Here is a 24,270-nt window from a genome sequence, read left to right as displayed (position 1 = left end):
TCTTGACAGAGTTGTTTTATGGATTTGTTTGAAAAATGTTACTTTACAATTTTAAAAATCAACTTTACACTCCGATTTGTCTGTATGCATTGCCCACGACGAAGCTATTTGTAACGTAATTCTTACAAATATTTAGTAATCATCTCTGCACGTAATGACACAATCGGAGGTTTCAATGATATCCTGGCCTGTTGGTCTATTAGTATGATTCTCGCTTCTTGTGCGAGATGTCGCAGGATAAACTCCCGCGCAGGCCCAATTGCTTATCGCACAATTTGTGCATAAGACTTTATTCTACTGTAAAGGGTAATAACCAATCAACGGACAATTGCTGAAAAATATTTTGGTTGAGCTTTTTCGTGCCTTGGATTGTATGGTTGACTTGACAATTCAAGAAATAATATCCAACATTCATGTTATGAATGTTTTGAAGAAAAAACAACATTTTTTGTGTTCTGTGTGATAGATATTTCACGTAAGACTTTAAACAAGTTGTTCCCTAAATATTTTAGATGATTCGTATGGCCTGTTGGTCTAGTGGTATGATTCTCGCTTAGGGTGCAAGAGGTCCCGGGTTTAACTCCCGGACAGGCCCAACTAAAAATCACACATAATTGGTAAGTGTCATAAGATTCGGTGAAGCATTTACTATCTCTGGAATGACGATTCTCGAAATGAATTCTTGACAGAGTTGCTTTATGGATTCGTTTCAAAAATGTTACTTTACATTTTTACAAATCAACATTACACTCCGATTTGTCTGTATGCATTGCCCACGAGGAAGCTATTTGTAACCTCTTTCCTACAAATATTCAGTAATCCTCCCTCCATATAATGACACAATCGGAGGTTTCAATGATATCCTGGCCTGTTGGTCTTTTAGTATGATTCTCGCTTCTGGTGCGAGATGTCGCAGGTTAAACTCCCGCACAGGCCCAACTGCTTATCGCAAATTTGTGCATAAGGCTATATTTTACTGTAAAGGGTAATAACCAATCAACGGACAATTGCTGAAAAATATTTTGGTTGAGCTTTTTCGTGCCTTGGATTGTATGGTTGTCTTGACAATTCAAGAAATAATATCCAACATTCATATTATGAATGTTTTGAAAAAAAACAGAATTTTTTGTGTTCTAGGTGATGGATATTTCACGTAAGACCTTGCACAATTTTCCCTAAATATTTTAGACGATTCCTATGGCCTGTTGCTCTAGTGGCATGATTCTCGCTTATGGTGCGAGAGGTCCCGGATTCAACTCCCGGACAGGCCCAACTAACAATCACACATAATTGGTAAGTGTCATAAGCTTCGGTGAAGCATTTACTATCTCTGGAATGATGATTCTTGACAGAGTTGTTTTATGGATTCCTTTCAAAAATGTTACTTTACAATTTTACAAATCAACTTTACACTGCGATTTGTCTATATGCATTTCCCACCAGGAAGCTATTTGTAACCTCTTTCCTACAAATTTTCAGTAATCTTCTCTGCACATAATTACACAATCGGAGGTTTCAATGATATCCTGGCCTGTTGGTCTATTAATATGATTCTCGCTTCTGGTGCGAGATGTCGCAGGTAAAACTCCCGCACAGGCCCAATTGCTTATCGCAAATTTGTGCATAAGACTATGTTCTACTGTAAAGGGTAATAACCAATCAACTGACAATTGCTGAAAAATATTTTTGTTGAGCTTTTTCGTGGCTTGGATTGTATGGTTGTCTTGTCAATTCAAGAAAAAATATCCAACACTCATGTTATAAATGTTTTGAAGAAAAAGCAACATTTTTTGTGTTCTGTGTGATGGATATTTCACGTAAGACTTTGAACAAGTTGTTCCCTAATTATTTTAGACGATTCCTATGGCCTGTTGGTATAGTGACATGATTGTCGATTGGGGTGCCAGAGGTCCCGCATTCAACTCCCGGACTGGCCCAACTACAAATCACACATAATTCGTGTCATAAGGTTCGGTGAAGCATTTACTATCTCTGGAATGACGATTCTCGAAATGAATTCTTGACAGAGTTGCTTTATGGATTCGTTTCAAAAATGTTACTTTACATTTTTACAAATCAACATTACACTCCGATTTGTCTGTATGCATTGCCCACGAGGAAGCTATTTGTAACTTCTTTCCTACAAATTTTCAGTAATCTTCTCTGCACATAATTACACAATCGGAGGTTTCAATGATATCCTGGCCTGTTGGCCTATTAGTATGATTCTCGCTTCAGGTGCGAGATGTCGCAGGTTAAACTCCCGCACAGGCCCAATTGCTTATCGAAAATTTGTGCATAAGGCTATATTCTACTGTAAAGAGTAATAACCAGTCAACTGACAATTGCTGAAAAATATTTTGGTTGAGCTTTTTCGTAGCTTGGATTGTATGGTTGTCTTGACAATTCAAGAAATAATATCCAACATTCATATTATGAATGTTTTGAAAAAAAAAAAGCATTTTTTGTGTTCTATGTGATGGATATTTCACGTAAGACCTTGCACAATTGTTCCCTAAATATTTTAGACGATTCCTATGGCCTGTTGGTCTAGTGGCATGATTCTTGCTTAGGGTGCGAGAGGTCCCGGGTTCAACTCCCGGACAGGCCCAACTAACAATCACACATAATTGGTAAGTGTCATAAGCTTCGGTGAAGCATTTACTATCTCTGGAATGATGATTCTTGACAGAGTTGTTTTATGGATTTGTTTGAAAAATGTTTCTTTACATTTTTACAAATCAACATTACACTCCGATTTGTCTGTATGCATTGCCCACGAGGAAGCTATTTGTAACCTCTTTCCTACAAATATTCAGTAATCCTCCCTCCATATAATGACACAATCTGAGGTTTCAATGATATCCTGGCCTGTTGGCCTATTAGTATGATTCTCGCTTCTGGTGCGATATGTCGCAGGCTAAACTCCCGCACAGGCCCCATTGCTTATCGCAAATTTGTGCATAAGGCTATATTTTGCTGTAAAGGGTAATAACCAATCAAGGGACAATTGCTGAAAAATATTTTGGTTGAGATTTTTCGTGCCTTGGATTGTATGGTTGTCTTGACAATTCAAGAAATAATATCCAACATTCAAATTATGAATGTTTTGAAAAAAAACAGCATTTTTTGTGTTCTATGTGATGGATATTTCACGTAAGACCTCGCACAATTGTTCCCTAAATATTTTAGACGATTCCTATGGCCTGTTGGTCTAGTGCCATGATTCTCGCTTAGGGTGCGAAAGGTCCCGGGTTCAACTCCCGGACAGGCCCAACTAACAATCACACATAATTGGTAAGTGTCATAAGCTTCGGTGAAGCATTTACTATCTCTGGAATGATGATTCTTGACAGAGTTGTTTTATGGATTTGTTTGAAAAATGTTACTTTACAATTTTAAAAATCAACTTTACACTCCGATTTGTCTGTATGCATTGCCCACGAGGAAGCTATTTGTAACCTAATTCTTACAAATATTCAGTAATCATCTCTGCACGTAATGACACAATCGGAGGTTTCAATGATATCCTGGCCTGTTGGTCTATTAGTATGATTCTCGCTTCTTGTGCGAGATGTCGCAGGATAAACTCCCGCGCAGGCCCAATTGCTTATCGCACAATTTGTGCATAAGACTTTATTCTACTGTAAAGGGTAATAACCAATCAACTGACAATTGCTAAAAAATATTTTGGTTGAGATTTTTCGTGGCTTGGATTGTATGGTTGACTTGACAATTCATGGAACAATATCCAACATTCATGTTATGAATGTTTTGAAGAAAAAACAACATTTTTTGTGTTCTGTGTGATGGATATTTCACGTAAGACCTTGCACAATTTTCCCTAAATATTTTAGACGATTCCTATGGCCTGTTGGTCTAGTGGCATGATTCTCGCTTAGGGTGCGAGAGGTCCCGGGTTCAACTCCCGGACAGGCCCAACTAACAATCACACATAATTGGTAAGTGTCATAAGCTTCGGTGAAGCATTTACTATCTCTGGAATGATGATTCTTGACAGAGTTGTTTTATGGATTCGTTTCAAAAATGTTACTTTACAATTTTACAAATCAACTTTACACTGCGATTTGTCTATATGCATTTCCCACCAGGAAGCTATTTGTAACCTCTTTCCTACAAATTTTTTAGTAATCTTCTCTGCACATAATTACACAATCGGAGGTTTCAATGATATCCTGGCCTGTTGGTCTATTAATATGATTCTCGCTTCTGTTGCGAGATGTCGCAGGTAAAACTCCCGCACAGGCCCAATTGCTTATCGCAAATTTGTGCATAAGACTATGTTCTACTGTAAAGGGTAATAACCAATCAACTGACAATTGCTGAAAAATATTTTTGTTGAGCTTTTTCGTGGCTTCGATTGTATGGTTGTCTTGTCAATTCAAGAAATAATATCCAACACTCATGTTATGAATGTTTTGAAGAAAAAGCAACATTTTTTGTGTTCTGTGTGATGGATATTTCACGTAAGACTTTGAACAAGTTGTTCCCTAAATATTTTAGACGATTCCTATGGCCTGTTGGTATAGTGACATGATTGTCGATTAGGTTGCCAGAGGTCCCGGATTCAACTCCCGGACAGGCCCAACAAAATATCACACATAATTGGTAAGTGTCATAAGATTCGGTGAAGCATTTACTATCTCTGAAATGACGATTCTCGAAATGAATTCTTGACAGAGTTGCTTTATGGATTCGTTTCAAAAATGTTACTTTACATTTTTACAAATCAACATTACACTTCGATTTGTCTGTATGCATTGCCCACGAGGAAGCTATTTGTAACCTCTTTCCTAAAAATATTCAGTAATCCTCCCTCCATATAATGACACAACAAGAGGTTTCAATGATATCCTGGCCTGTTGGTCTATTAGTATGATTCTCGCTTCTGGTGCGAGATGTCGCAGGTTAAACTCCCGCACAGGCCCAATTGATTATCGCAAATTTGTGCCTTAGACTATATTCTATTGTAAAGGGTAATAACCAATCAACTGACAATTGCTAAAAAATATTTTGGTTGAGCTTTTTCGTGGCTTGGATTGTATGGTTGACTTGACAATTCAAGAAATAATATCCAACATTCATGTTATGAATGTTTTGAAGAAAAAACATCATTTTTTGTGTTCTTTGTGATGGATATTTCACGTAAGACTTTAAACAAGTTGTTCCCTAAATATTTTAGATGATTCGTATGGCCTGTTGGTCTAGTGGTATGATTCTCGCTTAGGGTGCGAGAGGTCCCGTGTTCAACTCCCGGACAGGCCCAACTAAAAATCACAAATAATTGGTAAGTGTCATAAGATTCGGTGAAGCATTTACTATCTCTGGAATGACGATTCTCGAAATGAATTCTTAACAGAGTTGCTTTATGGATTCGTTTTAAAAATGTTACTTTACATTTTTACAAATCAACATTACACTCCGATTTGTCTGTATGCATTGCCCACGAGGAAGCTATTTGTAACTTCTTTCCTACAAATTTTCAGTAATCTTCTCTGCACATAATTACACAATCGGAGGTTTCAATGATATCCTGGCCTGTTGGCCTATTAGTATGATTCTCGCTTCAGGTGCGAGATGTCGCAGGTTAACATCCCGCACAGGTCCAATTGCTTATCGAAAATTTGTGCATAAGGCTATATTCTACTGTAAAGGCTAATAACCAATCAACTGACAATTGCTGAAAAATATTTTGGTTGAGCTTTTTCGTAGCTTGGATTGTATGGTTGTCTTGACAATTCAAAAATAATATCCAACATTCATATTATGAATGTTTTGAAAAAAAACAGCATTTTTTGTGTTCTATGTGATGGATATTTCACGTAAGACCTTGCACAATTGTTCCCTGAATATTTTAGACGATTCCTATGGCCTGTTGGTCTACTGGCATGATTCTCGCTTAGGGTGAGAGAGGTCCCGGGTTCAACTCCCGGACAGGCCCAACTAACAATCACACATAATTGGTAAGTGTCATAAGATTCGGTGAAGCATTTACTATCTCTGAAATGACGATTCTCGAAATGAATTCTTGACAGAGTTGCTTTATGGATTCGTTTCAAAAATGTTACTTTACATTTTTACAAATCAACATTACACTTCGATTTGTCTGTATGCATTGCCCACGAGGAAGCTATTTGTAACCTCTTTCCTAAAAATATTCAGTAATCCTCCCTCCATATAATGACACAACAAGAGGTTTCAATGATATCCTGGCCTGTTGGTCTATTAGTATGGTTCTCGCTTCTGGTGCGAGATGTCGCAGGTTAAACTCCCGCACAGGCCCAATTGATTATCGCAAATTTGTGCCTTAGACTATATTCTATTGTAAAGGGTAATAACCAATCAACTGACAATTGCTAAAAAATATTTTGGTTGAGCTTTTTCGTGGCTTGGATTGTATGGTTGACTTGACAATTCAAGAAATAATATCCAACATTCATGTTATGAATGTTTTGAAGAAAAAACAACATTTTTTGTGTTCTGTGTGATGGATATTTCACGTAAGACTTTAAACAAGTTGTTCCCTAAATATTTTAGATGATTCGTATGGCCTGTTGGTCTAGTGGTATGATTCTCTCTTAGGGTGCGAGAGGTCCCGTGTTCAACTCCCGGACAGGCCCAACTAAAAATTACAAATAATTGGTAAGTGTCATAAGATTCGGTGAAGCATTTACTATCTCTGGAATGACGATTCTCGAAATGAATTCTTAACAGAGTTGCTTTATGGATTCGTTTTAAAAATGTTACTTTACATTTTTACAAATCAACATTACACTCCGATTTGTCTGTATGCATTGCCCACGAGGAAGCTATTTGTAACTTCTTTCCTACAAATTTTCAGTAATCTTCTCTGCACATAATTACACAATCGGAGGTTTCAATGATATCCTGGCCTGTTGGCCTATTAGTATGATTCTCGCTTCAGGTGCGAGATGTCGCAGGTTAACATCCCGCACAGGTCCAATTGCTTATCGAAAATTTGTGCATAAGGCTATATTCTACTGTAAAGGCTAATAACCAATCAACTGACAATTGCTGAAAAATATTTTGGTTGAGCTTTTTCGTAGCTTGGATTGTATGGTTGTCTTGACAATTCAAAAATAATATCCAACATTCATATTATGAATGTTTTGAAAAAAAAACAGCATTTTTTGTGTTCTATGTGATGGATATTTCACGTAAGACCTTGCACAATTGTTCCCTAAATATTTTAGACGATTCCTATGGCCTGTTGGTCTAGTGGCATGATTCTCGCTTAGGGTGAGAGAGGTCCCGGGTTCAACTCCCGGACAGGCCCAACTAACAATCACACATAATTGGTAAGTGTCATAAGCTTCGGTGAAGCATTTACTATCTCTGGAATGATGATTCTTGACAGAGTTGTTTTATGGATTTGTTTGAAAAATGTTACTTTACATTTTTACAAATCAACATTACACTCCGATTTGTCTGTATGCATTGCCCACGAGGAAGCTATTTGTAACCTCTTTCCTACAAATATTCAGTAATCCTCCCTCCATATAATGACACAATCGGAGGTTTCAATGATATCCTGGCCTGTTGGCCTATTAGTATGATTCTCGCTTCTGGTGCGAGATGTCGCAGGCTAAACTCCCGCACAGGCCCAATTGCTTATCGCAAATTTGTGCATAAGGTTATATTTTACTGTAAAGGGTAATAACCAATCAACGGACAATTGCTGAAAAATATTTTGGTTGAGCTTTTTCGTGGCTTGGATTGTATGGTTGTCTTGACAATTCAAGAAATAATATCCAACATTCATATTATGAATGTTTTGAAAAAAACAGAGTTTTTGTGTTCTAGGTGATGGATATTTCACGTAAGACCTTGCACAATTTTCCCTAAATATTTTAGACGATTCCTATGGCCTGTTGGTCTAGTGGCATGATTCTCGCTTAGGGTGCGAGAGGTCCCGGGTTCAACTCCCGGACAGGCCCAACTAACAATCACACATAATTGGTAAGTGTCATAAGCTTCGGTGAAGCATTTACTATCTCTGGAATAATGATTCTTGACAGAGTTGTTTTATGGATTTGTTTGAAAAATGTTACTTTACAATTTTACAAATCAACTTTACACTCCGATTTGTCTATATGCATTGCCCACGAGGAAGCTATTTGTAACCTCTTTCCTACAAATTTTCAGTAATCTTCTCTGCACATAATTACACAATCGGAGGTTGCAATGATATCCTGGCCTGTTGGCCTAATAGTATGATTCTAGCTTCAGGTGCGAGATGTCGCAGGTTAAACTCCCGCACAGGCCCAATTGCTTATCGCAAATTTGTGCATAAGGCTATATTCTACTGTAAAGGGTAATAACCAATGAACTGACAATTGCTGAAAAATATTTTGGTTGAGATTTTTCGTGCCTTGGATTGTATGGTTGTCTTGACAATTCAAGAAATAATATCCAACATTCAAATTATGAATGTTTTGAAAAAAAAACAGCATTTTTTGTGTTCTATGTGATGGATATTTCACGTAAGACCTCGCACAATTGTTCCCTAAATATTTTAGACGATTCCTATGGCCTGTTGGTCTAGTGCCATGATTCTCGCTTAGGGTGCGAAAGGTCCCGGGTTCAACTCCCGGACAGGCCCAACTAACAATCACACATAATTGGTAAGTGTCATAAGCTTCGGTGAAGCATTTACTATCTCTGGAATGATGATTCTTGACAGAGTTGTTTTATGGATTTGTTTGAAAAATGTTACTTTACAATTTTAAAAATCAACTTTACACTCCGATTTGTCTGTATGCATTGCCCACGAGGAAGCTATTTGTAACCTAATTCTTACAAATATTCAGTAATCATCTCTGCACGTAATGACACAATCGGAGGTTTCAATGATATCCTGGCCTGTTGGTCTATTAGTATGATTCTCGCTTCTTGTGCGAGATGTCGCAGGATAAACTCCCGCGCAGGCCCAATTGCTTATCGCACAATTTGTGCATAAGACTTTATTCTACTGTAAAGGGTAATAACCAATCAACTGACAATTGCTAAAAAATATTTTGGTTGAGATTTTTCGTGGCTTGGATTGTATGGTTGACTTGACAATTCATGGAACAATATCCAACATTCATGTTATGAATGTTTTGAAGAAAAAACAACATTTTTTGTGTTCTGTGTGATGGATATTTCACGTAAGACCTTGCACAATTTTCCCTAAATATTTTAGACGATTCCTATGGCCTGTTGGTCTAGTGGCATGATTCTCGCTTAGGGTGCGAGAGGTCCCGGGTTCAACTCCCGGACAGGCCCAACTAACAATCACACATAATTGGTAAGTGTCATAAGCTTCGGTGAAGCATTTACTATCTCTGGAATGATGATTCTTGACAGAGTTGTTTTATGGATTCGTTTCAAAAATGTTACTTTACAATTTTACAAATCAACTTTACACTGCGATTTGTCTATATGCATTTCCCACCAGGAAGCTATTTGTAACCTCTTTCCTACAAATTTTTTAGTAATCTTCTCTGCACATAATTACACAATCGGAGGTTTCAATGATATCCTGGCCTGTTGGTCTATTAATATGATTCTCCCTTCTGTTGCGAGATGTCGCAGGTAAAACTCCCGCACAGGCCCAATTGCTTATCGCAAATTTGTGCATAAGACTATGTTCTACTGTAAAGGGTAATAACCAATCAACTGACAATTGCTGAAAAATATTTTTGTTGAGCTTTTTCGTGGCTTCGATTGTATGGTTGTCTTGTCAATTCAAGAAATAATATCCAACACTCATGTTATGAATGTTTTGAAGAAAAAGCAACATTTTTTGTGTTTTGTGTGATGGATATTTCACGTAAGACTTTGAACAAGTTGTTCCCTAAATATTTTAGACGATTCCTATGGCCTGTTGGTATAGTGACATGATTGTCGATTAGGTTGCCAGAGGTCCCGGATTCAACTCCCGGACAGGCCCAACAAAATATCACACATAATTGGTAAGTGTCATAAGATTCGGTGAAGCATTTACTATCTCTGAAATGACGATTCTCGAAATGAATTCTTGACAGAGTTGCTTTATGGATTCGTTTCAAAAATGTTACTTTACATTTTTACAAATCAACATTACACTTCGATTTGTCTGTATGCATTGCCCACGAGGAAGCTATTTGTAACCTCTTTCCTAAAAATATTCAGTAATCCTCCCTCCATATAATGACACAACAAGAGGTTTCAATGATATCCTGGCCTGTTGGTCTATTAGTATGATTCTCGCTTCTGGTGCGAGATGTCGCAGGTTAAACTCCCGCACAGGCCCAATTGATTATCGCAAATTTGTGCCTTAGACTATATTCTATTGTAAAGGGTAATAACCAATCAACTGACAATTGCTAAAAAATATTTTGGTTGAGCTTTTTCGTGGCTTGGATTGTATGGTTGACTTGACAATTCAAGAAATAATATCCAACATTCATGTTATGAATGTTTTGAAGAAAAAACAACATTTTTTGTGTTCTTTGTGATGGATATTTCACGTAAGACTTTAAACAAGTTGTTCCCTAAATATTTTAGATGATTCGTATGGCCTGTTGGTCTAGTGGTATGATTCTCGCTTAGGGTGCGAGAGGTCCCGTGTTCAACTCCCGGACAGGCCCAACTAAAAATCACAAATAATTGGTAAGTGTCATAAGATTCGGTGAAGCATTTACTATCTCTGGAATGACGATTCTCGAAATGAATTCTTAACAGAGTTGCTTTATGGATTCGTTTTAAAAATGTTACTTTACATTTTTACAAATCAACATTACACTCCGATTTGTCTGTATGCATTGCCCACGAGGAAGCTATTTGTAACTTCTTTCCTACAAATTTTCAGTAATCTTCTCTGCACATAATTACACAATCGGAGGTTTCAATGATATCCTGGCCTGTTGGCCTATTAGTATGATTCTCGCTTCAGGTGCGAGATGTCGCAGGTTAACATCCCGCACAGGTCCAATTGCTTATCGAAAATTTGTGCATAAGGCTATATTCTACTGTAAAGGCTAATAACCAATCAACTGACAATTGCTGAAAAATATTTTGGTTGAGCTTTTTCGTAGCTTGGATTGTATGGTTGTCTTGACAATTCAAAAATAATATCCAACATTCATATTATGAATGTTTTGAAAAAAAAACAGCATTTTTTGTGTTCTATGTGATGGATATTTCACGTAAGACCTTGCACAATTGTTCCCTAAATATTTTAGACGATTCCTATGGCCTGTTGGTCTAGTGGCATGATTCTCGCTTAGGGTGAGAGAGGTCCCGGGTTCAACTCCCGGACAGGCCCAACTAACAATCACACATAATTGGTAAGTGTCATAAGATTCGGTGAAGCATTTACTATCTCTGAAATGACGATTCTCGAAATGAATTCTTAACAGAGTTGCTTTATGGATTCGTTTTAAAAATGTTACTTTACATTTTTACAAATCAACATTACACTCCGATTTGTCTGTATGCATTGCCCACGAGGAAGCTATTTGTAACTTCTTTCCTACAAATTTTCAGTAATCTTCTCTGCACATAATTACACAATCGGAGGTTTCAATGATATCCTGGCCTGTTGGCCTATTAGTATGATTCTCGCTTCAGGTGCGAGATGTCGCAGGTTAACATCCCGCACAGGTCCAATTGCTTATCGAAAATTTGTGCATAAGGCTATATTCTACTGTAAAGGCTAATAACCAATCAACTGACAATTGCTGAAAAATATTTTGGTTGAGCTTTTTCGTAGCTTGGATTGTATGGTTGTCTTGACAATTCAAAAATAATATCCAACATTCATATTATGAATGTTTTGAAAAAAAAACAGCATTTTTTGTGTTCTATGTGATGGATATTTCACGTAAGACCTTGCACAATTGTTCCCTAAATATTTTAGACGATTCCTATGGCCTGTTGGTCTAGTGGCATGATTCTCGCTTAGGGTGAGAGAGGTCCCGGGTTCAACTCCCGGACAGGCCCAACTAACAATCACACATAATTGGTAAGTGTCATAAGCTTCGGTGAAGCATTTACTATCTCTGGAATGATGATTCTTGACAGAGTTGTTTTATGGATTTGTTTGAAAAATGTTACTTTACATTTTTACAAATCAACATTACACTCCGATTTGTCTGTATGCATTGCCCACGAGGAAGCTATTTGTAACCTCTTTCCTACAAATATTCAGTAATCCTCCCTCCATATAATGACACAATCGGAGGTTTCAATGATATCCTGGCCTGTTGGCCTATTAGTATGATTCTCGCTTCTGGTGCGAGATGTCGCAGGCTAAACTCCCGCACAGGCCCAATTGCTTATCGCAAATTTGTGCATAAGGTTATATTTTACTGTAAAGGGTAATAACCAATCAACGGACAATTGCTGAAAAATATTTTGGTTGAGCTTTTTCGTGGCTTGGATTGTATGGTTGTCTTGACAATTCAAGAAATAATATCCAACATTCATATTATGAATGTTTTGAAAAAAACAGAGTTTTTGTGTTCTAGGTGATGGATATTTCACGTAAGACCTTGCACAATTTTCCCTAAATATTTTAGACGATTCCTATGGCCTGTTGGTCTAGTGGCATGATTCTCGCTTAGGGTGCGAGAGGTCCCGGGTTCAACTCCCGGACAGGCCCAACTAACAATCACACATAATTGGTAAGTGTCATAAGCTTCGGTGAAGCATTTACTATCTCTGGAATAATGATTCTTGACAGAGTTGTTTTATGGATTTGTTTGAAAAATGTTACTTTACAATTTTACAAATCAACTTTACACTCCGATTTGTCTATATGCATTGCCCACGAGGAAGCTATTTGTAACCTCTTTCCTACAAATTTTCAGTAATCTTCTCTGCACATAATTACACAATCGGAGGTTGCAATGATATCCTGGCCTGTTGGCCTAATAGTATGATTCTAGCTTCAGGTGCGAGATGTCGCAGGTTAAACTCCCGCACAGGCCCAATTGCTTATCGCAAATTTGTGCATAAGGCTATATTCTACTGTAAAGGGTAATAACCAATGAACTGACAATTGCTGAAAAATATTTTGGTTGAGCTTTTTCGTGGCTTGGATTGTATGGTTGTCTTGACAATTCAAGAAATAATATCCAACATTCATATTATGAATGTTTTGAAAAAAAAACAGCATTTTTTGTGTTCTATGTGATGGATATTTCACGTAAGACCTTGCACAATTGTTCCCTAAATATTTTAGACGATTCCTATGGCCTGTTGGTCTAGTGGCATGATTCTCGCTTAGGGTGCGAGAGGTCCCGGGTTCAACTCCCGGACAGGCCCAACTAACAATCACACATAATTGGTAAGTGTCATAAGCTTCGGTGAAGCATTTACTATCTCTGGAATGATGATTCTTGACAGAGTTGTTTTATGGATTTGTTTGAAAAATGTTACTTTACATTTTTACAAATCAACATTACACTCCGATTTGTCTGTATGCATTGCCCACGAGGAAGCTATTTGTAACCTCTTTCCTACAAATATTCAGTAATCCTCCCTCCATATAATGACACAATCGGAGGTTTCAATGATATCCTGGCCTGTTGGTCTTTTAGTATGATTCTCGCTTCTGGTGCGAGATGTCGCAGGCTAAACTCCCGCACAGGCCCAATTGCTTATCGCAAATTTGTGCATAAGGCTATATTTTACTGTAAAGGGTAATAACCAATCAACGGACAATTGCTGAAAAATATTTTGGTTGAGCTTTTTCGTGCCTTGGATTGTATGGTTGTCTTGACAATTCAAGAAATAATATCCAACATTCATATTATGAATGTTTTGAAAAAAACAGAATTTTTTGTGTTCTAGGTGATGGATATTTCACGTAAGACCTTGCACAATTTTCCCTAAATATTTTAGACGATTCCTATGGCCTGTTGCTCTAGTGGCATGATTCTCGCTTATGGTGCGAGAGGTCCCGGTTTCAACTCCCGGACAGGCCCAACTAACAATCACACATAATTGGTAAGTCTCATAAGCTTCGGTGAAGCATTTACTATCTCTGGAATGATGATTCTTGACAGAGTTGTTTTATGGATTCGTTTCAAAAATGTTACTTTACAATTTTACAAATCAACTTTACACTGCGATTTGTCTATATGCATTTCCCACCAGGAAGCGATTTGTAACCTCTTTCTTACAAATTTTCAGTAATCTTCTCTGCACATAATTACACAATCGGAGGTTTCAATGATATCCTGGCCTGTTGGTCTATTAATATGATTCTCGCTTCTGGTGCGAGATGTCGCAGGTAAAACTCCCGCACAGGCCCAATTGACTATCGCAAATTTGTGCATAAGACTATGTTCTACTGTAAAGGGTAATAACCAATCAATTGACAATTGCTGAAAAATATTTTTGTTGAGCTTTTTCGTGGCTTGGATTGTATGGTTGTCTTGTCAATTCAAGAAATAATATCCAACACTCATGTTATAAATGTTTTGAAGAAAAAGCAACATTTTTTGTGTTCTGTGTGATGGATATTTCACGTAAGACTTTGAACAAGTTGTTCCCTAAATATTTTAGACGATTTCTATGGCCTGTTGGTATAGTGACATGATTGTCGATTGGGGTGCCAGAGGTCCCGGATTCAACTCCCGGACTGGCCCAACTACAAATCACACATAATTCGTGTCATAAGGTTCGGTGAAGCATTTACTATCTCTGGAATGACGATTCTCGAAATGAATTCTTGACAGAGTTGCTTTATGGATTCGTTTCAAAAATGTTACTTTACATTTTTACAAATCAACATTACACTCCGATTTGTCTGTATGCATTGCCCACGAGGAAGCTATTTGTAACTTCTTTCCTACAAATTTTCAGTAATCTTCTCTGCACATAATTACACAATCGGAGGTTTCAATGATATCCTGGCCTGTTGGCCTATTAGTATGATTCTCGCTTCAGGTGCGAGATGTCGCAGGTTAAACTCCCGCACAGGCCCAATTGCTTATCGAAAATTTGAGCATAAGGCTATATTCTACTGTAAAGGGTAATAACCAATCAACTGACAATTGCTGAAAAATATTTTGGTTGAGCTTTTTCGTAGCTTAGATTGTATGGTTGTCTTGACAATTCAAGAAATAATATCCAACATTCATATTATGAATGTTTAGAAAAAAACAGAATTTTTTGTGTTCTAGGTGATGGATATTTCACGTAAGACCTTGCACAATTTTCCCTAAATATTTTAGACGATTCCTATGGCCTGTTGCTCTAGTGGCATGATTCTCGCTTATGGTGCGAGAGGTCCCGGTTTCAACTCCCGGACAGGCCCAACTAACAATCACACATAATTGGTAAGTCTCATAAGCTTCGGTGAAGCATTTACTATCTCTGGAATGATGATTCTTGACAGAGTTGTTTTATGGATTCGTTTCAAAAATGTTACTTTACAATTTTACAAATCAACTTTACACTGCGATTTGTCTATATGCATTTCCCACCAGGAAGCTATTTGTAACCTCTTTCTTACAAATTTTCAGTAATCTTCTCTGCACATAATTACACAATCGGAGGTTTCAATGATATCCTGGCCTGTTGGTCTATTAATATGATTCTCGCTTCTGGTGCGAGATGTCGCAGGTAAAACTCCCGCACAGGCCCAATTGACTATCACAAATTTGTGCATAAGACTATGTTCTACTGTAAAGGGTAATAACCAATCAATTGACAATTGCTGAAAAATATTTTTGTTGAGCTTTTTCGTGGCTTGGATTGTATGGTTGTCTTGTCAATTCAAGAAATAATATCCAACACTCATGTTATAAATGTTTTGAAGAAAAAGCAACATTTTTTGTGTTCTGTGTGATGGATATTTCACGTAAGACTTTGAACAAGTTGTTCCCTAAATATTTTAGACGATTTCTATGGCCTGTTGGTATAGTGACATGATTGTCGATTGGGGTGCCAGAGGTCCCGGATTCAACTCCCGGACTGGCCCAACTACAAATCACACATAATTCGTGTCATAAGGTTCGGTGAAGCATTTACTATCTCTGGAATGACGATTCTCGAAATGAATTCTTGACAGAGTTGCTTTATGGATTCGTTTCAAAAATGTTACTTTACATTTTTACAAATCAACATTACACTCCGATTTGTCTGTATGCATTGCCCACGAGGAAGCTATTTGTAACTTCTTTCCTACAAATTTTCAGTAATCTTCTCTGCACATAATTACACAATCGGAGGTTTCAATGATATCCTGGCCTGTTGGCCTATTAGTATGATTCTCGCTTCAGGTGCGAGATGTCGCAGGTTAAACTCCCGCACAGGCCCAATTGCTTATCGAAAATTTGAGCATAAGGCTATATTCTACTGTAAAGGGTAAAAACCAATCAACTGACAATTGCTGAAAAATATTTTGGTTGAGCTTTTTCGTAGCTTAGATTGTATGGTTGTCTTGACAATTCAAGAAATAATATCCAACATTCATATTATGAATGTTTTGAAAAAAAAAAAGCATTTTTTGTGTTCTATGTGATGGATATTTCACGTAAGACCTTGCACAATTGTTCCCTAAATATTTTAGACGATTCCTATGGCCTGTTGGTCTAGTGGCATGATTCTCGCTTAGGGTGCGAGAGGTCCCGGGTTCAACTCCCGGACAGGCCCAACTAACAATCACACATAATTGGTAAGTGTCATAAGCTTCGGTGAAGCATTTACTATCTCTGGAATGATGATTCTTGACAGAGTTGTTTTATGGATTTGTTTGAAAAATGTTACTTTACATTTTTACAAATCAACATTACACTCCGATTTGTCTGTATGCATTGCCCACGAGGAAGCTATTTGTAACCTCTTTCCTACAAATATTCAGTAATCCTCCCTCCATATAATGACACAATCGGAGGTTTCAATGATATCCTGGCCTGTTGGCCTATTAGTATGATTCTCGCTTCTGGTGCGATATGTCGCAGGCTAAACTCCCGCACAGGCCCCATTGCTTATCGCAAATTTGTGCATAAGGCTATATTTTACTGTAAAGGGTAATAACCAATCAAGGGACAATTGCTGAAAAATATTTTGGTTGAGCTTTTTCGTGCCTTGGATTGTATGGTTGTCTTGACAATTCAAGAAATAATATCCAACATTCATATTATGAATGTTTTGAAAAAAAAACAGCATTTTTTGTGTTCTATGTGATGGATATTTCACGTAAGACCTCGCACAATTGTTCCCTAAATATTTTAGACGATTCCTATGGCCTGTTGGTCTAGTGCCATGATTCTCGCTTAGGGTGCGAGAGGTCCCGGGTTCAACTCCCGGACAGGCCCAACTAACAATCACACATAATTGGTAAGTGTCATAAGCTTCGGTGAAGCATTTACTATCTCTGGAATGATGATTCTTGACAGAGTTGTTTTATGGATTTGTTTGAAAAATGTTACTTTACAATTTTAAAAATCAACTTTACACTCCGATTTGTCTGTATGCATTGCCCACGAGGAAGCTATTTGTAACCTAATTCTTACAAATATTCAGTAATCATCTCTGCACGTAATGACACAATCGGAGGTTTCAATGATATCCTGGCCTGTTGGTCTATTAGTATGATTCTCGCTTCTTGTGCGAGATGTCGCAGGATAAACTCCCGCGCAGGTCCAATTGCTTATCGCACAATTTGTGCATAAGACTTTATTCTACTGTAAAGGGTAATAACCAATCAACTGACAATTGCTAAAAAATATTTTGGTTGAGATTTTTCGTGGCTTGGATTGTATGGTTGACTTGACAATTCATGGAACAATATCCAACATTCATGTTATGAATGTTTTGAAGAAAAAACAACATTTTTTGTGTTCTGTGTGATGGATATTTCACGTAAGACCTTGCACAACTTTCCCTAAATATTTTAGACGATTCCTATGGCCTGTTGGTCTAGTGGCATGATTCTCGCTTAGGGTGCGAGAGGTCCCGGGTTCAACTCCCGGACAGGCCCAACTAACAATCACACATAATTGGTAAGTGTCATAAGTTCGGTGAAGCATTTATTATCTCTGGAATGATGATTCTTGACAGAGTTGTTTTATGGATTCGTTTCAAAAATGTTACTTTACAATTTTACAAATCAACTTTACGCTCTGATTTTTCTGTATGCATTGCCCACGAGGAAGCTGTTTGTAACCTTTTACCTACAAATATTCAGTAATCCTCTCTGCACATAATGACACAATCGGAGGTTTCAATGATATCCTGGCCTGTTGGTCTATTAGTATGATTCTTGCTTCTGGTGCGAGATGTCGCAGGTTAAACTCCCGCACAGGCCGAATTGATTATCGCAAATTTGTGCATTAGATTATATTCTACTGTAAAGGGTAATAACCAATCAACTGACAATTGCTAAAAAATATTTTGGTTTAGCTTTTTCGTGGCTTGGATTGTATGGTTGACTTGACAATTCAAGAAATAATATCCAACATTCATGTTATGAATGTTTTGAAGAAAAAACAACATTTTTTGTGTTCTGTGTGATGGATATTTCACGTAAGACCATGAACAAGTTGTTGCCTAAATATGTTAGATGATTCGTATGGTCTGTTGGTCTAGTGGTATGATTCTCGCTTAGGGTGCGAGAGGTCCCGGGTTCAACTCCCGGACAGGCCCAACAAAATATCACACATAATTGGTAAGTGTCATAAGATTCGGTGAAGCATTTACTATCTCTGAAATGACGATTCTCGAAATGAATTCTTGACAGAGTTGCTTTATGGATTCGTTTCAAAAATGTTACTTTACATTTTTACAAATCAACATTACACTTCGATTTGTCTGTATGCATTGCCCACGAGGAAGCTATTTGTAACCTCTTTCCTACAAATATTCAGTAATCCTCCCTCCATATAATGACACAACAAGAGGTTTCAATGATATCCTGGCCTGTTGGTCTATTAGTATGATTCTCGCTTCTGGTGCGAGATGTCGCAGGTTAAACTCCCGCACAGGCCCAATTGATTATCGCAAATTTGTGCATTAGACTATATTCTATTGTAAAGGGTAATAACCAATCAACTGACAATTGCTAAAAAATATTTTGGTTGAGCTTTTTCGTGGCTTGGATTGTATGGTTGACTTGACAATTCAAGAAATAATATCCAACATTCATGTTATGAATGTTTTGAAGAAAAAACAACATTTTTTGTGTTCTGTGTGATGGATATTTCACGTAAGACTTTAAACAAGTTGTTCCCTAAATATTTTAGATGATTTGTATGGCCTGTTGGTCTAGTGGTATGATTCTTGCTTAGGGTGCGAGAGGTCCCGTGTTCAACTCCCGGACAGGCCCAACTAAAAATCACACATAATTGGTAAGTGTCATAAGATTCGGTGAAGCATTTACTATCTCTGGAATGACGATTCTCGAAATGAATTCTTAACAGAGTTGCTTTATGGATTCGTTTTAAAAATGTTACTTTACATTTTTACAAATCAACATTACACTCCGATTTGTCTGTATGCATTGCCCACGAGGAAGCTATTTGTAACTTCTTTCCTACAAATTTTCAGTAATCTTCTCCGCACATAATTACACAATCGGAGGTTTCAATGATAACCTGGCCTGCTGGCCTATTAGTATGATTCTCGCTTCAGGTGCGAGATGTCGCAGGTTAACATCCCGCACAGGCCCAATTGCTTATCGAAAATTTGTGCATAAGGCTATATTTTACTGTAAAGGGGAATAACCAATCAACTGACAATTGCTGAAAAATATTTTGGTTGAGCTTTTTCGTAGCTTGGATTGTATGGTTGTCTTGACAATTCAAAAATAATATCCAACATTCATATTATGAATGTTTTGAAAAAAAAACAGCATTTTTTGTGTTCTATGTGATGGATATTTCACGTAAGACCTTGCACAATTGTTCCCTAAATATTTTAGACGATTCCTATGGCCTGTTGGTCTTGTGGCATGATTCTCGCTTAGGGTGCGAGAGGTCCCGGGTTCAACTCCCGGACAGGCCCAACTAACAATCACACATAATTGGTAAGTGTCATAAGCTTCGGTGAAGCATTTACTATATCTGGAATGATGATTCTTGACAGAGTTGTTTTATGGATTTGTATGAAAAATGTTACTTTACAATTTTAAAAATCAACTTTACACTCCGATTTGACTGTATGCATTGCCCACGAGGAAGCTATTTGTAACCTAATTCTTACAAATATTCAGTAATCATCTCTGCACGTAATGACACAATCGAAGGTTTCAATGATATCCTGGCCTGTTGGTCTATTAGTATGATTCTCGCTTCTTGTGCGAGATGTCGCAGGATAAACTCCCGCGCAGGTCCAATTGCTTATCGCACAATTTGTGCATAAGACTTTATTCTACTGTAAAGGGTAATAACCAATCAACTGACAATTGCTAAAAAATATTTTGGTTGAGATTTTTCGTGGCTTGGATTGTATGGTTGACTTGACAATTCATGGAACAATATCCAACATTCATGTTATGAATGTTTTGAAGAAAAAACAACATTTTTTGTGTTCTGTGTGATGGATATTTCACGTAAGACCTTGCACAACTTTCCCTAAATATTTTAGACGATTCCTATGGCCTGTTGGTCTAGTGGCATGATTCTCGCTTAGGGTGCGAGAGGTCCCGGGTTCAACTCCCGGACAGGCCCAACTAACAATCACACATAATTGGTAAGTGTCATAAGTTCGGTGAAGCATTTATTATCTCTGGAATGATGATTCTTGACAGAGTTGTTTTATGGATTCGTTTCAAAAATGTTACTTTACAATTTTACAAATCAACTTTACGCTCTGATTTTTCTGTATGCATTGCCCACGAGGAAGCTGTTTGTAACCTTTTACCTACAAATATTCAGTAATCCTCTCTGCACATAATGACACAATCGGAGGTTTCAATGATATCCTGGCCTGTTGGTCTATTAGTATGATTCTTGCTTCTGGTGCGAGATGTCGCAGGTTAAACTCCCGCACAGGCCCAATTGATTATCGCAAATTTGTGCATTAGATTATATTCTACTGTAAAGGGTAATAACCAATCAACTGACAATTGCTAAAAAATATTTTGGTTTAGCTTTTTCGTGGCTTGGATTGTATGGTTGACTTGACAATTCAAGAAATAATATCCAACATTCATGTTATGAATGTTTTGAAGAAAAAACAACATTTTTTGTGTTCTGTGTGATGGATATTTCACGTAAGACCATGAACAAGTTGTTGCCTAAATATGTTAGATGATTCGTATGGTCTGTTGGTCTAGTGGTATGATTCTCGCTTAGGGTGCGAGAGGTCCCGGGTTCAACTCCCGGACAGGCCCAACAAAATATCACACATAATTGGTAAGTGTCATAAGATTCGGTGAAGCATTTACTATCTCTGAAATGACGATTCTCGAAATGAATTCTTGACAGAGTTGCTTTATGGATTCGTTTCAAAAATGTTACTTTACATTTTTACAAATCAACATTACACTTCGATTTGTCTGTATGCATTGCCCACGAGGAAGCTATTTGTAACCTCTTTCCTACAAATATTCAGTAATCCTCCCTCCATATAATGACACAACAAGAGGTTTCAATGATATCCTGGCCTGTTGGTCTATTAGTATGATTCTCGCTTCTGGTGCGAGATGTCGCAGGTTAAACTCCCGCACAGGCCCAATTGATTATCGCAAATTTGTGCATTAGACTATATTCTATTGTAAAGGGTAATAACCAATCAACTGACAATTGCTAAAAAATATTTTGGTTGAGCTTTTTCGTGGCTTGGATTGTATGATTGACTTGACAATTCAAGAAATAATATCCAACATTCATGTTATGAATGTTTTGAAGAAAAAACAACATTTTTTGTGTTCTGTGTGATGGATATTTCACGTAAGACTTTAAACAAGTTGTTCCCTAAATATTTTAGATGATTTGTATGGCCTGTTGGTCTAGTGGTATGATTCTTGCTTAGGGTGCGAGAGGTCCCGTGTTCAACTCCCGGACAGGCCCAACTAAAAATCACACATAATTGGTAAGTGTCATAAGATTCGGTGAAGCATTTACTATCTCTGGAATGACGATTCTCGAAATGAATTCTTAACAGAGTTGCTTTATGGATTCGTTTTAAAAATGTTACTTTACATTTTTACAAATCAACATTACACTCCGATTTGTCTGTATGCATTGCCCACGAGGAAGCTATTTGTAACTTCTTTCCTACAAATTTTCAGTAATCTTCTCCGCACATAATTACACAATCGGAGGTTTCAATGATATCCTGGCCTGCTGGCCTATTAGTATGATTCTCGCTTCAGGTGCGAGATGTCGCAGGTTAACATCCCGCACAGGCCCAATTGCTTATCGAAAATTTGTGCATAAGGCTATATTTTACTGTAAAGGGGAATAACCAATCAACTGACAATTGCTGAAAAATATTTTGGTTGAGCTTTTTCGTAGCTTGGATTGTATGGTTGTCTTGACAATTCAAAAATAATATCCAACATTCATATTATGAATGTTTTGAAAAAAAAACAGCATTTTTTGTGTTCTATGTGATGGATATTTCACGTAAGACCTTGCACAATTGTTCCCTAAATATTTTAGACGATTCCTATGGCCTGTTGGTCTTGTGGCATGATTCTCGCTTAGGGTGCGAGAGGTCCCGGGTTCAACTCCCGGACAGGCCCAACTAACAATCACACATAATTGGTAAGTGTCATAAGCTTCGGTGAAGCATTTACTATATCTGGAATGATGATTCTTGACAGAGTTGTTTTATGGATTTGTTTGAAAAATGTTACTTTACAATTTTACAAATCAACTTTACACTCCGATTTGTCTATATGCATTGCCCACGAGGAAGCTATTTGTAACCTCTTTCCTACAAATTTTCAGTAATCTTCTCTGCACATAATTACACAATCGGAGGTTGCAATGATATCCTGGCCTGTTGGCCTAATAGTATGATTCTAGCTTCAGGTGCGAGATGTCGCAGGTTAAACTCCCGCACAGGCCCAATTGCTTATCGCAAATTTGTGCATAAGGCTATATTCTACTGTAAAGGGTAATAACCAATGAACTGACAATTGCTGAAAAATATTTTGGTTGAGCTTTTTCGTGGCTTGGATTGTATGGTTGTCTTGACAATTCAAGAAATAATATCCAACATTCATATTATGAATGTTTTGAAAAAAAAACAGCATTTTTTGTGTTCTATGTGATGGATATTTCACGTAAGACCTTGCACAATTGTTCCCTAAATATTTTAGACGATTCCTATGGCCTGTTGGTCTAGTGGCATGATTCTCGCTTAGGGTGCGAGAGGTCCCGGGTTCAACTCCCGGACAGGCCCAACTAACAATCACACATAATTGGTAAGTGTCATAAGCTTCGGTGAAGCATTTACTATCTCTGGAATGATGATTCTTGACAGAGTTGTTTTATGGATTTGTTTGAAAAATGTTACTTTACAATTTTAAAAATCAACTTTAAACTCCGATTTGTCTGTATGCATTGCCCACGAGGAAGCTATTTGTAACGTAATTCTTACAAATATTCAGTAATCATCTCTGCACATAATGACACAATCGGAGGTTTCAATGATATCCTGGCCTGTTGGTCTATTAGTATGATTCTCGCTTCTTGTGCGAGATGTCGCAGGATAAACTCCCGCGCAGGCCCAATTGCTTATCGCAAATTTGTGCGTAAGACTTTATTCTACTGTAAAGGGTAATAACCAATCAACTGACAATTGCTAAAAAATATTTTGGTTGAGCTTTTTCGTGGCTTGGATTGTATGGTTGACTTGACAATTCAAGAAATAATATCCAACATTCATGTTTTGAATGTTTTGAAGAAAAAACAACATTTTTTGTGTTCCGTGTGATGGATATTTCACGTAAGACTTTAAACAAGTTGTTGCCTAAATATTTTAGATGATTCGTATGGCCTGTTGGTCTAGTGGTATGATTCTCGCTTAGGGTGCGAGAGGTCCCGGGTTTAACTCCCGGACAGGCCCAACTAAAAATCACACATAATTGGTAAGTGTCATAAGATTCGGTGAAGCATTTACTATCTCTGGAATGACGATTCTCGAAATGAATTCTTGACAGAGTTGCTTTATGGATTCGTTTCAAAAATGTTACTTTACATTTTTACAAATCAACATTACACTCCGATTTGTCTGTATGCATTGCCCACGAGGAAGCTATTTGTAACCTCTTTCCTACAAATATTCAGTAATCGT

At 37.5% G+C, this 24,270-nt stretch overlaps 24 non-coding genes across 24 annotated transcripts; all 24 read left to right on the top strand.

The window, feature by feature from the left end:
• The first annotated feature begins 523 nt into the window (after positions 1-523).
• Trnap-agg (transfer RNA proline (anticodon AGG)) lies at positions 524-595 on the top strand. Its single transcript has one exon. It is a non-coding gene; the product is annotated as a tRNA-Pro (tRNA).
• A 1,944-nt stretch (positions 596-2,539) lies between these two features.
• On the top strand, positions 2,540-2,611 carry Trnap-agg (transfer RNA proline (anticodon AGG)). The gene has a single exon. It is a non-coding gene; the product is annotated as a tRNA-Pro (tRNA).
• A 1,257-nt stretch (positions 2,612-3,868) lies between these two features.
• Trnap-agg (transfer RNA proline (anticodon AGG)) lies at positions 3,869-3,940 on the top strand. The gene has a single exon. It is a non-coding gene; the product is annotated as a tRNA-Pro (tRNA).
• Positions 3,941-5,214: 1,274 nt separating this feature from the next.
• Trnap-agg (transfer RNA proline (anticodon AGG)) lies at positions 5,215-5,286 on the top strand. Its single transcript has one exon. It is a non-coding gene; the product is annotated as a tRNA-Pro (tRNA).
• Positions 5,287-7,246: 1,960 nt separating this feature from the next.
• Trnap-agg (transfer RNA proline (anticodon AGG)) lies at positions 7,247-7,318 on the top strand. Its single transcript has one exon. It is a non-coding gene; the product is annotated as a tRNA-Pro (tRNA).
• Positions 7,319-7,907: 589 nt separating this feature from the next.
• Trnap-agg (transfer RNA proline (anticodon AGG)) lies at positions 7,908-7,979 on the top strand. The gene has a single exon. It is a non-coding gene; the product is annotated as a tRNA-Pro (tRNA).
• A 1,258-nt stretch (positions 7,980-9,237) lies between these two features.
• Positions 9,238-9,309, top strand: Trnap-agg (transfer RNA proline (anticodon AGG)). Its single transcript has one exon. It is a non-coding gene; the product is annotated as a tRNA-Pro (tRNA).
• Positions 9,310-10,583: 1,274 nt separating this feature from the next.
• Positions 10,584-10,655, top strand: Trnap-agg (transfer RNA proline (anticodon AGG)). The gene has a single exon. It is a non-coding gene; the product is annotated as a tRNA-Pro (tRNA).
• Positions 10,656-11,260: 605 nt separating this feature from the next.
• Trnap-agg (transfer RNA proline (anticodon AGG)) lies at positions 11,261-11,332 on the top strand. Its single transcript has one exon. It is a non-coding gene; the product is annotated as a tRNA-Pro (tRNA).
• A 605-nt stretch (positions 11,333-11,937) lies between these two features.
• Trnap-agg (transfer RNA proline (anticodon AGG)) lies at positions 11,938-12,009 on the top strand. The gene has a single exon. It is a non-coding gene; the product is annotated as a tRNA-Pro (tRNA).
• Positions 12,010-12,598: 589 nt separating this feature from the next.
• On the top strand, positions 12,599-12,670 carry Trnap-agg (transfer RNA proline (anticodon AGG)). Its single transcript has one exon. It is a non-coding gene; the product is annotated as a tRNA-Pro (tRNA).
• Positions 12,671-13,263: 593 nt separating this feature from the next.
• Trnap-agg (transfer RNA proline (anticodon AGG)) lies at positions 13,264-13,335 on the top strand. Its single transcript has one exon. It is a non-coding gene; the product is annotated as a tRNA-Pro (tRNA).
• A 3,267-nt stretch (positions 13,336-16,602) lies between these two features.
• Positions 16,603-16,674, top strand: Trnap-agg (transfer RNA proline (anticodon AGG)). Its single transcript has one exon. It is a non-coding gene; the product is annotated as a tRNA-Pro (tRNA).
• Positions 16,675-17,267: 593 nt separating this feature from the next.
• Trnap-agg (transfer RNA proline (anticodon AGG)) lies at positions 17,268-17,339 on the top strand. The gene has a single exon. It is a non-coding gene; the product is annotated as a tRNA-Pro (tRNA).
• Positions 17,340-17,932: 593 nt separating this feature from the next.
• Trnap-agg (transfer RNA proline (anticodon AGG)) lies at positions 17,933-18,004 on the top strand. Its single transcript has one exon. It is a non-coding gene; the product is annotated as a tRNA-Pro (tRNA).
• Positions 18,005-18,597: 593 nt separating this feature from the next.
• Positions 18,598-18,669, top strand: Trnap-agg (transfer RNA proline (anticodon AGG)). The gene has a single exon. It is a non-coding gene; the product is annotated as a tRNA-Pro (tRNA).
• A 607-nt stretch (positions 18,670-19,276) lies between these two features.
• On the top strand, positions 19,277-19,348 carry Trnap-agg (transfer RNA proline (anticodon AGG)). The gene has a single exon. It is a non-coding gene; the product is annotated as a tRNA-Pro (tRNA).
• Positions 19,349-19,953: 605 nt separating this feature from the next.
• On the top strand, positions 19,954-20,025 carry Trnap-agg (transfer RNA proline (anticodon AGG)). Its single transcript has one exon. It is a non-coding gene; the product is annotated as a tRNA-Pro (tRNA).
• A 593-nt stretch (positions 20,026-20,618) lies between these two features.
• Positions 20,619-20,690, top strand: Trnap-agg (transfer RNA proline (anticodon AGG)). Its single transcript has one exon. It is a non-coding gene; the product is annotated as a tRNA-Pro (tRNA).
• Positions 20,691-21,283: 593 nt separating this feature from the next.
• Trnap-agg (transfer RNA proline (anticodon AGG)) lies at positions 21,284-21,355 on the top strand. The gene has a single exon. It is a non-coding gene; the product is annotated as a tRNA-Pro (tRNA).
• A 607-nt stretch (positions 21,356-21,962) lies between these two features.
• Positions 21,963-22,034, top strand: Trnap-agg (transfer RNA proline (anticodon AGG)). Its single transcript has one exon. It is a non-coding gene; the product is annotated as a tRNA-Pro (tRNA).
• Positions 22,035-22,639: 605 nt separating this feature from the next.
• On the top strand, positions 22,640-22,711 carry Trnap-agg (transfer RNA proline (anticodon AGG)). The gene has a single exon. It is a non-coding gene; the product is annotated as a tRNA-Pro (tRNA).
• A 593-nt stretch (positions 22,712-23,304) lies between these two features.
• Trnap-agg (transfer RNA proline (anticodon AGG)) lies at positions 23,305-23,376 on the top strand. The gene has a single exon. It is a non-coding gene; the product is annotated as a tRNA-Pro (tRNA).
• A 594-nt stretch (positions 23,377-23,970) lies between these two features.
• Trnap-agg (transfer RNA proline (anticodon AGG)) lies at positions 23,971-24,042 on the top strand. Its single transcript has one exon. It is a non-coding gene; the product is annotated as a tRNA-Pro (tRNA).
• Positions 24,043-24,270: the final 228 nt, after the last annotated feature.

Source organism: Hydractinia symbiolongicarpus, chromosome 7 (genome assembly GCF_029227915.1).
Source record: "Hydractinia symbiolongicarpus strain clone_291-10 chromosome 7, HSymV2.1, whole genome shotgun sequence".
NCBI classification, from domain to species: domain Eukaryota; kingdom Metazoa; phylum Cnidaria; class Hydrozoa; order Anthoathecata; family Hydractiniidae; genus Hydractinia; species Hydractinia symbiolongicarpus.
This window is presented reverse-complemented; position numbering and strand designations above follow the sequence as displayed.